Source organism: Heterodontus francisci, chromosome 34 (genome assembly GCF_036365525.1).
Source record: "Heterodontus francisci isolate sHetFra1 chromosome 34, sHetFra1.hap1, whole genome shotgun sequence".
In the NCBI taxonomy this organism is placed as follows: domain Eukaryota; kingdom Metazoa; phylum Chordata; class Chondrichthyes; order Heterodontiformes; family Heterodontidae; genus Heterodontus; species Heterodontus francisci.
In genome coordinates this window covers 12,829,329-12,846,341 of record NC_090404.1, presented here as the reverse complement: position 1 = coordinate 12,846,341, position 17,013 = coordinate 12,829,329, and the positions used below count along the sequence as shown (strand labels likewise).

General features: G+C 40.8%; 1 pseudogene across 1 annotated transcript; it reads right to left on the bottom strand.

The window, feature by feature from the left end:
• Positions 1-495: 495 nt before the first annotated feature.
• On the bottom strand, positions 496-15,786 carry LOC137349076 (Ig heavy chain C region, secreted form-like; annotated as a pseudogene). The gene is made up of 7 exons (XR_010969231.1): positions 15,661-15,786; positions 15,200-15,532; positions 13,931-13,999; positions 4,463-4,759; positions 3,935-4,252; positions 1,438-1,743; positions 496-946 (listed from the first exon to the last, which is right to left on the bottom strand). The product of XR_010969231.1 is annotated as an Ig heavy chain C region, secreted form-like (transcript).
• Between the last annotated feature and the right edge of the window lie 1,227 nt (positions 15,787-17,013).

Here is a 17,013-nt window from a genome sequence, read left to right as displayed (position 1 = left end):
TCTCTCAATAGGAGAAGTGGAGTGACAGTGGATTAACAATTGCCCTGTCCATCCAGGTGTTTAGGAAGTGGGAAAGAGTTAATACATTGTCCTTTCCCCTCTTTCTAATGGTGGATTGTGCTGCAGCTCATATTTGCACGTTGGGCCCTCTCCTCAGTTCCCAGTGGTTGCAATGCTGTAATTTAAAATTAACCCAAATTCTGAAGGAATAGACACAACAGGGATACCGGGATTTAAATGTGCGGCGTTTGTTTGTTGAAAAAGGGAAATTTTCAGATTTCCACCTTCGGGAAGAAAGTTGCTGAAGTTATGCTACGGAATCCTGAAAAGTATCAGTTTTATTCTGTAACTAACCTTTGGCGTATCTGAGCTGGGAGCACTTGTTGTACAAGGCTTGCGCCTTAGAGTTACAAATATCCTACTTTAGATGAATAGACCCGCCCTAAGCAAATGTGGGAAGCAAAATTAATTCAGCGTTGTGTATTTAAATCGCGATTGGAAGAAAATATCTTTATTGGTTTTTATTTAAGAATTGAAATGCAATCAAGAGATTCTCATTGACATGAATTGACAGTGTCCAACAATGCAAGGGAAATGTTCACAAAACTCGGTTTACCACTGGATTTATTAACCGTTCTGTTGATGATCTTCAAGGGGATAGCTTCATGTCCCACCACACAGGAGTAAGAAGCGCCGCTGGCCCACTCCTCCGCTGCAATGGATAACAGGCTGTAGATGAAGTAGGAGCTATTGTCGTTCTCTGCCATCACCTCGGTGTTCTTGTAGTTACCGGGATTCACCGACTTGTCATTGACGGTCCACTTGATGAAGATCTCTCGGGGGGAGAAACCTCTCACTAAGCAGGTGAGGGAGAGGAATCTCTGAGCGGAGACTTCTTCTGCCGGGGGCAGAAGGACAGACACAGATGGTTCCCGCAGATCTTTAACTGCAGAAAAAAATAAAATAAATGTCAATAAACTGGAGAGTACCCGAGGCAATGAAGCCGGTGGTTAGATGTGAGAGAAATGTGCTTTGCGCTGAATTTTACAGGTTTTCTTTTTTCCCGTTGGGGCCTGTCCGGTTTTCCAGCCCTGAGCAGAGGCGGATACAATCCTTCTCGCTGAGAACTTAAAGGATTAGACTAAAAAATTACATAGAATTTACTGCATAGGCCTTTCGGCCCATCTAATTTTTGCTGGTGTTTATGCTCTACACGAACCTCCTCCCACCTTACTTCATCTCCTTCTGTTTCTTTCGTGTTAATCTACTTATTCTTCCTTAAATAGATCACTTATGGTTACAGAGGGTTTCGTTAGTGGAATTGCAAATAAATGATCAGAATAATCCATTTGAGCACTTAATAGGACGAATTTCCCCCTTCACAAACACAGGAAGTAGGCACAACCTCTCACTTATTGCTTCAATCTCTCTGCTCACCTTCTTCCTTATGGATGGAATCTCTGAGAGGAGTCGGCAGATCCTGATGGCTCACCACGCAGTCGAACACAGCCCCACTTAGCCAGGCTTGTGTTGAGGTTTTTACGGTGCTGATCACGCTGTCGGAATCCTCTCCGGGTTGGACGGCAATCTCTGATTTCAAAGGCTTCTTTTCTTGGGTCCAGGACACGTTGACGCCATAAGGAGCATTAGACACGACGCAGGTTAAGGTCACCGTCGCCTCCAGTAAGACCTGTTCTATTGATGGTGGCAGTAGTTTAATTACTGGATCATTGCACGAAGTATCTGTGAAATAGAAATGATAGTCAACCAAAGCTCTATCTTCAGAATCAGGACACTAGTATTCAACCTGCACTTTCTTCAGCAGTGGTGAAAAGAAAAAAAAACACTTCTTCCTGCAACAGCACTGTTTATTGAAAGGACAATGATTTGAAAAAGCTTTTTGGAGATTCTAAAACATTTATGTCACTAACGCCCTTCAGGAAAGAACATCTGCCTTCTTACCTGGGTCTGGCCGACATGTGACTCCAGACCCACAGCAGTGTGGTTGACTCTTGACTGGCCTCTGAAATGGCCTAGCGAGCCACTGAGTTGTATCAAACCGCCACAAAGCAGATAAGGAACGAAACCGGTGGACCACCTGGCATCGACCTAGGCCCTGGAAATAATGGCAAACCCAGTCCTGTCGACCCTGCAAAGTCCTCCTTTCCAACATCTGGGGGTTTGTGCAAAACCTGAGAGAGCTGTTCCACGGACTAGTCAAGTAACAGTCTGCCATAGTCATACTCACGGAATGGTACCTTACAGATAATGTCCCAGACACCACCATCACAATCCCTGGATATGTCCTGTCCCACTGGCAGGATATACCCAGCAGAGGTAGTGGCACAGTGATATATAGTCGAGAAGAATTTGGCCTGGGAATCCTCAACATCGACTCGGGACCCCATGAAGTCTCACGGCATTAGGTCAAACATGGGTAAGGAAAGATCCTGCTGATTGCCATCTGCCACACCTAACCCCTCCCCCTCCCCCTCCTCAGTTGATGCATCAGTACTCCTCCATATTGAACACCACTTGGAGGAAGCACTGCGGATGGTAAGGGCGCAGAATGTACTCCTGGTGGGGGATTTAAATGTCCATCACCAAGAGTGACTCGGTAGCACCACTACTGGTCGAGTCCTGAAGGACATACCTGCTACTCTGGGTCTGCGGCAGGTGGTGAGGGAGCCAACCAGAGGGAAGAACCTACTTGACCTCGTCCTCACCAATCTGAATGTCGCAGATGCATCTGTCCATGACAGTATTGGTAGGAGTGACCACCGCACGGCCTTTGTGGAGACGAAGTTCCATCTTCAACCTGAGGATACCCTCTATCGTGTTGTGTGGCATGGGTCTAACAAATCACGACTGGGCATCCATGAGGCGCTGTGGAACATCAGCAGCAGCAGAATTGCATTCAGCCACAATCTGTAACCTCATGGTCTGGCACATCCCCCAATCTACCATTAACATCAAGCCAGGGGGTCAATCCTGGTTCAATGAAGAGAGCAGGAAGGCATGCCAACAGCAGCACCCGGCATACCTCAAAATAAACCTGGCGAAGCAACAACACAAAACTACTTGCGTGCCAAACAGCAGAAGCAGCATACAATAGACAGAGCTAAGTGATCCCACAACCAATGGATCGGAGCTGAGCTCTGCTGTCCAGCCACTTAGAGTCCTTAATAATGGTGGACAATTAAAACAACTAACTGGAGGAGGTGGCTCCACAAATATCCTCATCCTCAATGATGGGGGAGCCCACTACATCAGTGCAAAAGATAAGGCTGAAGCACTTGCAACAATCTTCAGCCAGAAGTGCCGAGTGGATGATCCATCTCGGTCTCCTCCTGAAGTTCCCAGCATCACAGATGCCAGTCTTCAGCCAATTGGATTCACTCCCCGTGATATTAAGAAACGACGGAAGGCACTGGATACTACAAAGGCTATGGGCCCTGACGACATTCCAGCAATTGTACTGAAGACGTTTGCTCCAGAACTTGCAACGCCCCTAGCCAAGTTGTTCCAGTACGGCTACAACAGTGGCATCTACCCGACAACGTGGAAAATTGCCCAGGTGGTCCTGTACACAAACATCAGGACAAATACAACCCAGTCAATTACTGGCCCATCAGTCTATACTTGATCATCAGGAAAGTGAAGAAAGGTGGTCATCGACAGTGCTATCAAGCCACACTTGCTTGGCAATAACCTGCTCACTGACACTCAGTTTGGGTTCCACCAGGCTCATCAGTTCCCGCCCTAATCACAGCTTTGATCTAAACATGGACAAAAGAGCTGAACTCAAGAGGTGAGCTGAGTGCAATTGCACTTGACATCAAGGCAGCATTTGACCGAGTATGGCATCAAGGAGCCCTAGCAAAACTAGCGGTGCACAGAATGATCTGGAGCTTCCTCGGTTTGTGTCTCTTACCCTGAGATCCGGTGATGTTTCGGCTTTGTGTCACCCCTTGATGAGAGACCTGGCAGGTATAGACCGTGTTGGTGAACCATTCCCCAGCGGGGACTGTCAGCCGACTGGTCGCTGAGAAGTTCCCGTTCACTTCACAGGCGGGAGAGGTGACGAAGCCCGATTCCATGTGTTGTCCATCCTTCAACCAACTCACGGTTATTGACTCTGGATGGAAATCGATTATTGAACACACGACAGTTGCAAATCTGCTGCTTGTGATTTCTTCACTGGATGTCTGGGTGAGGATAACAGTTGGATGGACGATGTCACCTTTACAATCTTCAAGAAAAACATGTTAGACATTTCTGGAAGAAATTAACAACTAATGCAAACTGTTCTTATATTTTAATAGGATCTTTGCTGTAAGCAGACTCTAACAGGGATTTCCAGGGATCAGAACTGTTCACAGTATTCTAAATGTGGTAGAGCCAAAGCTTTACACAAGATCATTCCAGCTTTTCTGTTTTTCACAGTTTCCACAACACTAACCTGGAATTTCCTTGACCCAGAGCGACTCTCCACGTCGAACCTCGCAGTAGATTTTACTGCTTCCCACCTCTGACTCTGTGATTGTTAACTGGCTGCTCCGGGTGTAGGTTCCCTTCTTGTTCAGCACTGATGGGTAAGTCTTCAATCCAGTGGTGATCGGCTGATTATCTTTCTTCCAGGAAACAGTGGTGATTTCGGGGATGTAGTCCATCGCCAAACAGCCGTAGGCCAAGGAGCCGTCGGTGTTAGGTTGTTCACAGGAGCACAGGCCATAAAGGATTGGCGGAGACGGTGTCGCTGGGAAGAAATGGCAGTTTGAACAAGTTAGACTCTGTGATTCATGATTATTAAGTATCCAGACAACTCGGAATTTGACTCCAGCTAAAAACTGATTGCAATATTTTCCGATTAAAACCTTCATCTGCATTTGAACTTCTATGAGGTCCATTATTTGGTAATCATCACCTGTTGGTCCCCTGGTCAGGAACGCACTTATCTTTCAGGATTTGTTACATTGTAAAAATAAGGGCCTTTTGAAGCCATCTCAATAAAGTAACTTTCATTGGATTAAACAGGAAGTGGAGATTGCCCGCTATTCCGGCCAGTATTTATTTCTAAACCAACAGCACTTTGTCAAAATATAAAGCCCTCGGCATTTATTAATTGCAGTTTTTGGAGATTTGCTCTCTACAAATAGACAGCTGGGTTCCCTCACCCCTCCACTCCCTCCCAACCCACAGCCAGCCACCACCACCCACCCCATCTCGCAAAAAATAGCGACTACTTTTAAAAAGTGCCATTGCAATGCGTGCTTATAAAGTGAGCTTAAAACTCGAAACTTGACTGCCAGGCAAAGTAATTCCATTATTTCCCCCTAAAACCCAGAATAAATCCTAGCATGTTCATGACCCAAGATTATAAAATAATAGAGATGATAGCAGAGAAGGAGGCTATTCAGTCCGTCAGGCCTGTGAAAGTTCACTCCAGCAATTTCACTGACCTTCCAATTTCTAATCTTCTTTTCAAATGTTCACTTTTATCCAGCTATTTTGGATTCTGTTTACAGCCCTCTTTCTGATGGGACATCTCAGATCCTAACAACCCCCTGTGTAGAAAAGTAGATCCATACCCTCTTCCTTCATTCTTTTGACGCTGATTTTAAATCAGTGCCCTCTACAAACCAACTCACTGATTTGGGGAAATTGGTTTCTGAATTTCAGTATAAAACCATTCATTATTCAAAGCACCTCTACCAGACTTCATCTTAATCTTCTATGTCCCCATCACAATAAATAACTTTTGCAGTAAATAGTTGAAGTCTCCTTTAAATATGGACTTAATCATTCAGTACTCAGATTTCAAAGGGGAATTTTTACACTACCTAGTTTCTGGAATTAGAGATTTAGATGACTTTGCATTGATTCTAGGCTATCACTTTCCTTCTCAGTACTTGAGGATTGTGATTTGTGTTCTATTTTATTCTACTGAATGGATCTCTCCCGAGTTTGCTTCTCGTTCCAACTCAATTAACAATCCGAATTAAATCCCATTCCTAAAAATCGGTCATTTGGAGCAATGTTCTTGAAATGCTCCATTTAATTTTCCAAATTATCTTCCCACCTCTCACCAATGAGAACTGGTATTGTTGACTGTGTCGTTACAGACATCTCTTTTTGCTGCTTGCACCGACCATAATGTAACCATCAAGACAGGTTTCTTTTATAATTCTCTGATTTTGACATCACTTACACGTTATACATCGATTGAATATCGGTAGGTTCCATGCAAGGAAGGACAAAAGTTCCTGAAGTGTTATTGCTGACAGGATCAACTCACCTGGTTTGTGTTGTCAATTCAAACACATGAGGCTTATTGATCAGATTTTGAAAGCTCCGTCACCAATATGATGGAAAAGATATTGCCGATGTTGGTGGCGCAAAAGTAGGACACATTGGCTTTCAAATGGCATTAGATAACATACCACATGACAAAACATTGGGAAAGTAGAGCACATGGATTAAAGGGATGATGGTAATCTGCTAATGTACAGGAAGCAGAGAGAGACAGTGAACCAATGCTTTTCTGACTGGAAAGAATTAAGCATTGTGATCCCCCTTGGTTGGTCATGGGGTCATTGCTTTTTTTGTTAAATATAATGCGGTGGTCTTGGATGTGGGGAGCAGAATTTCAAGGATCAAGCATGATACAAAACAGATATGAGCAGGATAGTAAGAGGTTTCAGGAGGACATAGATAGACAGGTAAAATGTTCAGGAACAGAGCAGGTACAATTTAATTCTGTTAAATGTGAAGTGCTGCACTTTTCTGAGGAACAACATGAAAAGTTAATGTAACCTAAATGGTACTATTTTGAAGTTGGTAGAAAAGTAGAGGGACCTGAAGTGCATATTCACAATGTTTTGCAGGCGGCGAAGAAAGAAAATGGAATACTTGGTCTTGTAAATTGTAGCATTGAATACAAAAACAAGGAAGTCATATTAAAGCTTTACAAGTCACTGATTAGGCTGGAGTAATTTTTGCACAATTCTGGAAGAATGTCAAGGCCTTGGGGGAGTGCAGAGAGACTTGACTAGGGTGATGTCAGGTATGAGGAATTCAGTTATGTAGAGATATTATACAAGCCGAATTGTTCTCCTTAGGTGGTTACCGAATAGGTATATTAAAATTATGGGATGTTTTTATCTGGCAGATGAAGAGACGCTATTTCCTCTAGCAAATGAGTCAGTAAAAAATTAATTGGCAAAAAAAATGCAGTGGGGGAGAGGTGGTGGTTGCAGAAGGAGGGTGTTTTCCATCGGACCACAGAATGACGACAGCAAAAAAGGAGGTCATTCGACCCATCGTGTCAGTGCAGGCTCTCTGGAAGCGCGTCTGGAATGCACAAGGCAACCGGACATGTCCTCGTAGGGGACTAATTTGCATGGTTATGAGGGGAAAAACACTGGCTTGTCGGATTAAATTGGAGAGTTCTTTGAGAGCTAACGCAGGCATGACAGGCCGAATGGCCACATTCCGTGCTGTAAGATTCTTTGATTCTACCCGACTCAGTAGAATTAGTTCTTACAAATTTAATGAGAGTAAAGGCTTCATAATTTGGACATCTCTGTGACATATATTTTTGTTGCGTATTGTAATGGAAGAGATTTGTTTTAAAATAAGACGATCTAAAGGATTTAATACAAATGAGTCCAGAAGATACTGTGAGAGACTTAAAGCTCATTGTGATTGACATTGAGTGCAGGCTAACCTTACCACTTCAAAAGTTTCACACAAGCTGACTTCAGTGACTTTGTGCCTTCTGCTGTGATCCAGTCCAATAACTGCATCTCACCAGAATTTATCACTGCCTGTTACCTTTTGAAAATACTTGAACAAAATCATGGTTTCAAACATGAGGTTATCATGATGGTTAAGTAGAGTGGGAGTCTCGACTATCTTCATTTAAAGCGCGAAAAGAACTATCAGACTGCCATCAGATCAGAACAGACGCTGCTCTTTCGAGAGTTACAGTCACTTCCTGAAACTGTTTGCTTTGAAAGTGAACTCAAGATCAGACCAATCTCATTCAATGATTATCTGATACAGAATCACAGAATCGTTACAACGCAGATGGAGGCCATTCGGTCCATTGTGTCTGCACTGGCTCTCTGAAAGAGCAATTCCCTCAGTTTCATTCGCCTGCCTTCTCCCCATAACCCTGCACGTTTTTCCTTTTCATATAACTTTCTAATTCCCTTCTGAATATTTCAATTGAACCTGCCTCCAGCACTTTGTCAGGCTGTGCATTCCAGACATTAACCACTCGCTGTGTGAAAATGTTTTCCTCATGTCACTTTTGCTTCTCTTACCAAATACTTTCAATCTGTGCTGTCTCGTTCCAGATCCTTTCACGAGTGGGAACAATTTATCCACATTTACTCTGTTCAGACCCCTCATGATTTTGAATACCTCTATCATATCACCTCTCAGCCTTCTCTTCTCCAAGGAAAACCGTCCTAACTTCTCAAATCTATCGTCATAACTGAAATTCCTCATACTTGGAACCATTCTCCTGAATCTCTTCTGTACTCTCTCCAATGCCCTCACGTCTTTCCTGAAGTCCGGCGCTGAGAATTGGACACAATATACCAGCTGAGCCCGAACTAGTGTCTAGTACAAGTTCGACATAACTTACTTGCTTTTGTACTCTATGCCTCTATTAATAAAGCCCAGGATACTGTATGCTTTGTTAACCGCTCTCTCAATCTGTCCTGTCGCCTTCAATGACTTATGCACCTGGGTCCCTCTCCTTCTGCACCCCCTTTGGAATTGTGCCCTTTATTCTCTCCATGTTTTTCCTACCAAAATTAATCACCTCACATTTCTCTGCATTGAACTTTATCTTCCACCTATCTGCCCATTCCACCAACTTGTCTATGTCCTTTTGAAGTTCTACACTATCCTCCTCACAGATCACAATGCTTCCAAGTTTCGTATCATCTGCAAACTTTGAATTTCTGCCCTGTACACCAAGGTCTAGGTCATTGATATATATCAGGAAAAGCAAGGATCCCAACAATGATCCCTGGGGAACTCAACTGCAAACGTTCCACCATCCCGAAAAACATCCATGAATCACTACTCTTTGCTTTCTATCACTCAGCCAATTTCGTATCCATGTTGCTACTGTCCCTTTTATTCCATGAGCTGCAAGTTTGCTTACAAGTCTGTTGTGTGGCACTGTATCAAATTTTGACTCTCCATGTACACCACATGAACAGCATTGCCCTCATCAACCCTTTCCGTTACCTGCTCAAAAAACTCTGACAAGTCACTTAAACATGATTTTCCCCGAAGAAATCCATGTTAGCTTTCCTTAACTAACTCGTATTTATCCCTGTGACTATTGATTTTCTCTCAAACTATTTTTCTTGAAGTTTTCCCACCACCGAAGTTAAACTAACTGGCTTGTAGTTGCTGGGATTATCTTTACACTCTTTTTTGAACAAGGATGTAACATTTGCACTTCTCCAGTCCTTTCGAATCACCCCCGAGTCTAAGGAAGACTGAAAAATTATGGCCAGTACTTCTGCGATTTCCTTAACATGTTTAAATATTATTAAGTCATTAAAACTTGGGCTTTAATAAATTGTAAAAATATATATGTGCCATGTTTCATCTGTGCAATTGAACAATTTATTTTCGTATATCTGGCTCGAGAACTCACAGCTCATTAGTTAAATGCACATTTAGGATCCTTGAGCACTGCGGGGAAAACACTCTCGGGTCAGGTCCAAGAAAGTTAGGCTACAGAGTAAAGATGTCCCTGTCTGTCCTATCATGAGCTGTAAGGTCAGAAATTGCAAGCGTTATATTCCGTGGAAAGCCACCTCTATACTTCACTGTCACTTTGGGTCAGATACAGCACTAGTTTAATATAAAATACAGTTCCCTCGATACTGTCCCATCAAACACCTCCAAGGGCAGTTTCAACCCGGTTTTGATGCGGAGCAATTTCTCCCTCTACACTGTCCCCATCAAACAGTTCCAGGACAGTTACAGCATGGATTAAATATACAGCAAAGCTTCCTCTGCATTGCCGAATCAAACACTCCCAAGGGAGGTGCATTACAGATTACAAACTGACCAAATTTCCTTCTACAGTCTGTCTGTCCTGTCTCTGAACTGTTTTTTTCCTGATTGTCACAGATTGGATTCTGATTGTCTCATTGCTGAAGCGTCTCATCGAACTTCAAGTCAAAATTTCACTTTTCTCACAGATACAAGTTTCTTAAACAAATGGATAAAATTTTACTCCTTTACATACAGGAGAACGAACTAGAAGGTTTACAACCAGCCAGGAGGATTCCTGGTCTCCACGCAGTGAGCAGGCGCACAGAAACAGAACAGGCACAAACAGTGCAACAATCAGGCTCTCAGCAGATAGATCTGTTCCATCTGTCAATTTCAATGCAGAAGTTTGATTCTAATTTATCAATTGTCAAACTGTGACTAATTCAAGACTGTAAGCTCTTCCAAATTAAACTGATATTCATTAAAAAACTTCCTTCGACTTCCAACTGTTTCTCCCTGTGTGTTTGCAATCTTAAAAACATGTAAGATATAGTTTCCTTTAAAGAGGGTTCATCAAAACAATTCACATTCTGGAAAATTTGATGTCCGTAACAGGAACTCAATGACAGAGTAAGAATTTAGCAAGTCAGGAGACATTTATCTTCCAAACCGATCATCCACTGGTTTGATACAATTTAGTTTAGTTTAGAGTTACAGAACTGAAACAGGCCCTTCGGCCCACCGAGTCTGTGCCGACCATCAACCACCCATTCATACTAATCCTTCACTAATTCCATATTCTTACCACATCCCCACCTGTCCCTATATTTCCCTACCACCTACCTATACTAGGAGCAATTTATAATGACCAATTTACCTATCAGCCTGCAAGTCTTCGGCATGTGGGAGGAAACCCACGCAGACCTTGCAAACTCCACACAGACAGTATCCAGAATTGAACCTGGGTCGCTGGAGCTGTGAGGCTGTGGTGCTAACCACTGCGTCACTGTGCCACCCCATTTCATGATTAATTTTACCAAAAAACTGAAGCAACACACAAAGTTAATTCATGAAATATCTGCTGTGAGACCTTATCGAGCTGAGAACAGATGAGTAAGAAATACATTGTTCTCTAAATTATTTTTAGACCTCAAAATTCTCTCCGACCCTTAAGATTTTGCACTCATTGGAATCCCAGCAAGTATACTACTCAATTGTGGGAGGTCATTTATGTTTAATGAATTAGCACTATTATATTCACGGTTAATGCTCATGTTAGCTAATTTCATATTTTTTAAAAAAAATTATCCATTATTAATTCAAGACCTATTTCTGCCTGGCACCTTGTGAAATAATGGGGTTTTAACTAAATTATGATGACGCTTCATCCATATTAAATACTAAACATCATATTAATAGCTGAAAACATTAATATAATTATATTACTTTTACTTAAATCGAATAGCAGTTCAATAATTTAAAATAAACAATAATTTCTACTGCTACCTTGCTTTCCATCTACAAACTTTTAAATTGCACATGCATCTGAATGCGTTGATATATTATAAACTCCGTCAATGATTAACGAGTATTTTACGCGATGGATTTAAGAGTGGAATATTTTAAATACTTCCAAGCCTGGCCGGGAATCACATCTCACTAACTGCCCATGTGCTGTAACTTCGTCTGTTTGCAAAAGCAGGACTCTCATGTTCAAATATTGTCAAAAGTCTTAAGTATGTCAGAAAAAAATCAAACACATCTGGGCAGTTTGTGATCAGTAACTGTGCTGCCACTATTTAATCACAAAGTGGTTTTATATTTTACTCCCGTAATTTACACTATCCCTGTAAATTAATTGTTAAATATATTGCGTTTTTGCTGAAATTTCACAATGATCACTGCAAAACTGGACGAGAACAATTCTTTCAGATCATCTACGACACTGAAACTTCATGAGCAAATGTAGCCGTTATTTTGTTGTTCAATTTAATATTTAATAAGAATTAAGCACAATTCTCAGGTATAATCTGTTCTTTGCCCACTATTATATCCTGTGTGCAGCACAGCTATCAGTGACAGGATGTTGTTATTGAATTCAAAACTAACATTAACTTTTTGTAATTGATTGAATCTGCTTGAATTTCAAGGTGTTATTTCTTTGTCTCTCGCCTTACGCTGGTTGCAAGTTTCTTCAATTTAAATAATATAATTTGAACAATTCTTTGACTACCAGCGACTTCTTGTCTCAAGAAAATGGTCAATATTAGATTAGTGATAATTATCTGGCAATCCATCAACAAATGATAAGGAAGGAAGAACATGGTTTGAGCTGCGTGTAAAGACTGTAATAACCAGACAGATATATTGCATTGACAAACTGCAATTTACAATTCCTATTTAAGTTATAAGTAAATACAAGCTGTCATTCATTTGTCTTAATCAGGAATATAGCTATTAATTCAAAAGCGCTCATCAAACTGAAGGTAGCATTGGTATAATTGAAATAATTTCAAGCATAATTCAAAATTGTCTCCAGCCCATAAAAATATTCCAGTCACGATAAGTGTGCGCATGGCACACTAGAATTGTGAGTAGTGGTGAATGAGAAATGAATCTATGTTAATATTAAAGCATATTTGGTTTAAATGAGAAGATATTACCGCATTAGAATTGTTTGAATTATATTAACTTTATTCTCCAATCTGCAAACTTGCTAATTATACAGTTTGTAATTGCAGTAACATTTCATGTACTGAATGAACGTCGCAAACCATGGCTTAATAGTTTAATCTGCAATAATCTTTTTTTTAAAATGCCATGAAATATCTTAAAATGTTTTTTTTTTCGCATTTCTGAAACCTGCCAGTTTGCCAGACTACAATCGTCTTTCAAACAGTTTTAAACACGTAGAATGTTTCCATTCGATCAGATAACCCACAGTCGCTCGATGTCACCTTGATTAAACAACGCAGAAACACCAAACAGTTTCACAAATTTTACTTATTCAAAGAAACATAGACACGCACTCTCCACAGCAGATAAACACCAAGTCACATCACTGAGGAACAGAATCCTGCCTCAGTAAGTTTCATGGAGAAACAGCTTAAGTCTACAAACATTTTTAGCAGAATCAAATGTAACATTGCAAAAAAAATCTCAAACCAGAATCCACCGAACCCGCCTGTCTCTGAACGAACTAATTATTAATTTACTAGATATATAAAATAATGGCAGCAGAATTGTCAGTACAGACAACATGTTTAATAAATTAATATTGATACTTGAGCACATTTAATTGATATTGGCTGATATCACGGCATTATAATCAGTGAGATTATATTAATGTAAAACAGACCAAAGCTGCAAATTTGTTATTTATGTGGTTCTTAATAACATCAGAATATATTGTATTACATATGAGCTAATATGAACAGAAGATTGATAGATGACAATTTAATTACCACAAATAAAAATAGATCAAAATAGCATAAGGCTATTTTTGACTGCTGAAGCTTTCTACCTGTAACCTTATTTCAAACATATTTTAACACTTATTGTTTGTGTTAGATCAGAAAACCTGCAGCAACTAGATGGCACCAAGATTAATTATTGTAGAAACGCCAAACAGTTTAACAGACGTTTGATATTTAAAGTAGCCCGGACACACAGTCTCATCAGCAAATAAACACTAAATCACATCAATCCCTTAACAACACTGTTTGTGGAGAAACCGTTCATCCTTTTACAGCAAAATCGCATGAAACAGAGCAACAAATCTCAATACAGAATCCACCGATTCCACATGTCAGTGAACGAACGTGTCATTAAAATAAACAGAAATATAAAATAAAACACAAATAAATCAGTTACTGAATCAGTGCATAGTTCTTACCTGCAGTCACCGTCACCATGGTCCCTTGTCCCCAGTAGTCGAGATAGTCACAGTGTTACATTCCCCGGGCTGGTTCAGACAATAACCAGCTCTGCACAGAATAGAGGGAAATCCTTCATTATTTTAAATATCCATCGCCCAGAGGCAAAATAAAATGATGATGGTGCTTCGTAAAATTATAACTGTGTTAATGATTCTTTTCACTCTTTATAAATTTCCCTGATGTTTTATATTTCACACAGTCACATACCAGCAATTATTGAAATCACCAGCTGGTGAATGAATAATTATCAGTTTATCCATAAGAAACCGTGCTAATAGGACAGTGCTGGACACAAATAGAACTTCACTGCATATACAGTTGGACTGTAAAACCGAGTATTGACTCAGACTCATCAATTAGTACTGAGGGACTTTTTGTACTGACAGTAACTGCTGTGCCATCCAGTATATCACAGTGAGACACACCGTGTCAAATACTGAGGCGGACTGCTAACTGTAAAGTACAGAGATTAAATTCCACCGTGCTCTCATAAACCTGATCCAGATTCCCTTTAGAGTACATCAGTGAGATAAATCAGTTTGTACAGGTTATTATGGTTATAACGTGGATTGGAATACTTCTGAAGCAGCTGTGCTGATTTAACGTGTCAACAATAAGAAAGCAGGAGACTTTTATACATTTTTAGAAATCTATATCACGTTTCCCCATTATTTTTATTTAATCCTCATTGTTTACGGCCCATCTGCAGTGGTAGTGATCGCAGGTTTGAGCAAACTCCCAGTCTGGGGTTTTTGTATGAGGAACTCGCTCTGTACAGCACCGTGACCCACCGCTGTACCCACAGTGACTCAAAGCTGTACAAATACTGCACTCAATCTCTGTTCACTACTGCCTATCACCATTCTCTTCAAATAGAAATTCACATCTGATCTAGTTCAGAATATATCCAAAGGTTTACACCACGCAGTAGGTAGTGTCTCCAAGTAACTCTCTCCAGGTATCATCAGTCACATTGAAGCTATCATCTTATCTAGGTCTGCAATTGCTGACACTGTTAACATTAAAAATCAGCATAGCCAAAATTGCTCATCAATACATCGCTCAGTGTCTTAGATTTTCACCATTGAATTTTCACTGTGTTAGTTTTGTAAGAAACGGTATATGGTCTGGTTCTGAACACTGCCGTTAATATTACATTTAATACAATTACTGACCGTCAGGTTATGATGGAATTTGTCCAATTCCCTCTCGACCTGTTCTTGTACGGGTCCAGCCCTGGTTCCTCTCGCTGTGGTCTCTTGCACAGTAATACATGGCAGTGTCTTCGGTCTTCAGGCTCTTCATGTCCAAAGCGAAGATGTTGTTTGAAGTGTCTTTGGACGCAGTAAATCGATCCTTAATCTCAGGGGCGTAGTACTGGTATGATGAACTATGGTAGCTAACCAACCACTCCAGCCCCTGCCCGGGAACCTGTCGGACCCAGGTCATATAGTAGCTGCCAAGACTGAACCCGCTGGTTTTACAGGTCAGTCTCAGGGAGCCTTCGGGTTTCCCGGTGTCTGCTTCTGGCTGAGTCAACACGATATCCGACTGGACACCTGTAAAAAAATATTAAAAACCCTGAGGATTAATCCTGGTGAAATGACTCCTGAATCTGTAACATTCCAGAGAGAGACGAACATTGAGACAGTAACAGTGAGAGACTGGGACAATAAAAACTACTCACGGGATAAGAAAACCAACAATAGACTGAGAGAAATCGCCGACCTCATCCTACTAGCAATTCGGGGGAAATAATTCTGGCAAGAACTCAGTGAGTAAACCCGCTCCCGGACTGTTGTATTGCGATCCCAGTGAGCAGCATTTAAATACCCGGCAGAAGGAGGCGAGGTTATAGGCGCCGCCTATTGATTCCTGATAGAGGCGGGTACTGGACCCACCACAACCTTCCACATTACCAACGACTCATATATTTACATTGGATTATTATTAAATGTGAACTTTTCATTTGTATGCAGGCACAGTTATTTGACTGTATGGTTTCAATGCAATGTGTTGCCTGTTACTAAATAGAGATATTGCAGTTGAAAATGTGTTCAGTAATAATTAATTGCATTGTGGACTGTGAATTAAATCCCGTTATTTAATCAACTCTTCACAGGGGATGTGAATCTCTAAGATTAAATTACGGTGCCAGGGTCTAAAGTGAATGCTAGGAGGTGTTAATCCATCTCTCATTATTTATCTCTTCAATCTATACCAATAAAGTATCCCCGATGATATAATATTTTATTAATTTATGCAACTAAATGCAGGATATTAGTAAATTGATTCCATTTGCAGTGTGAAAGCCTGTAGTTATCCGATTTAGGACCAGAGATGAAGAACAACCCTTCAAATTATTCAAGTGTGTATGTGTGTGTCTCTCTCCCTCTCTCTCTCTTTGCATTTCTCGAATTGCTTCTGACTCTGTGACCCTAAGGCTGCCTTTGAACATTATCTGTAAAATAAATCCATTTGCCTGATAATTAAGGAGTGACAAGTAAAATTCATACCAGCTTTTGAAAAAGAGAAGCTGGTGAATCAGAACCGACATGGTGATCAGCAAACCTATCACCCAGCACCCAAATCATTGCAGATAACTTTCATAGCGACAGGCTGTGTAACATACATTGGAATCAGGGACACAGTATATCAGGAATTAACGCCATGCTACAGAATATCACACGAACAAATGCTTTATTTACTGTGGAAACGTATCGCAAACTGGGCATTTCTCTACCTATAGGGAGCCTGGCTAAAAGAAGGCTGGTTAAGCAACATAGATCTTCACAAATAAAACTGTACTGTATGCAGCTCTTATCAGTCATAAAGGGGTCTTTAGTTTGAATGTGATTCACTGCTTTATTAGAAAATTCATGTAAATGCAACGGGTTCAAGGCAGTTACACCTATTTATTTATTTACTTTGCGATTCCCACTTATCTGATTCTGGTGTGTATGGGGTTATTAAAATCTCTCTTTAGAACTTTATACAGTTCGGAATGAATGGTCTTCATTAGCCAGAATTATACTTAATT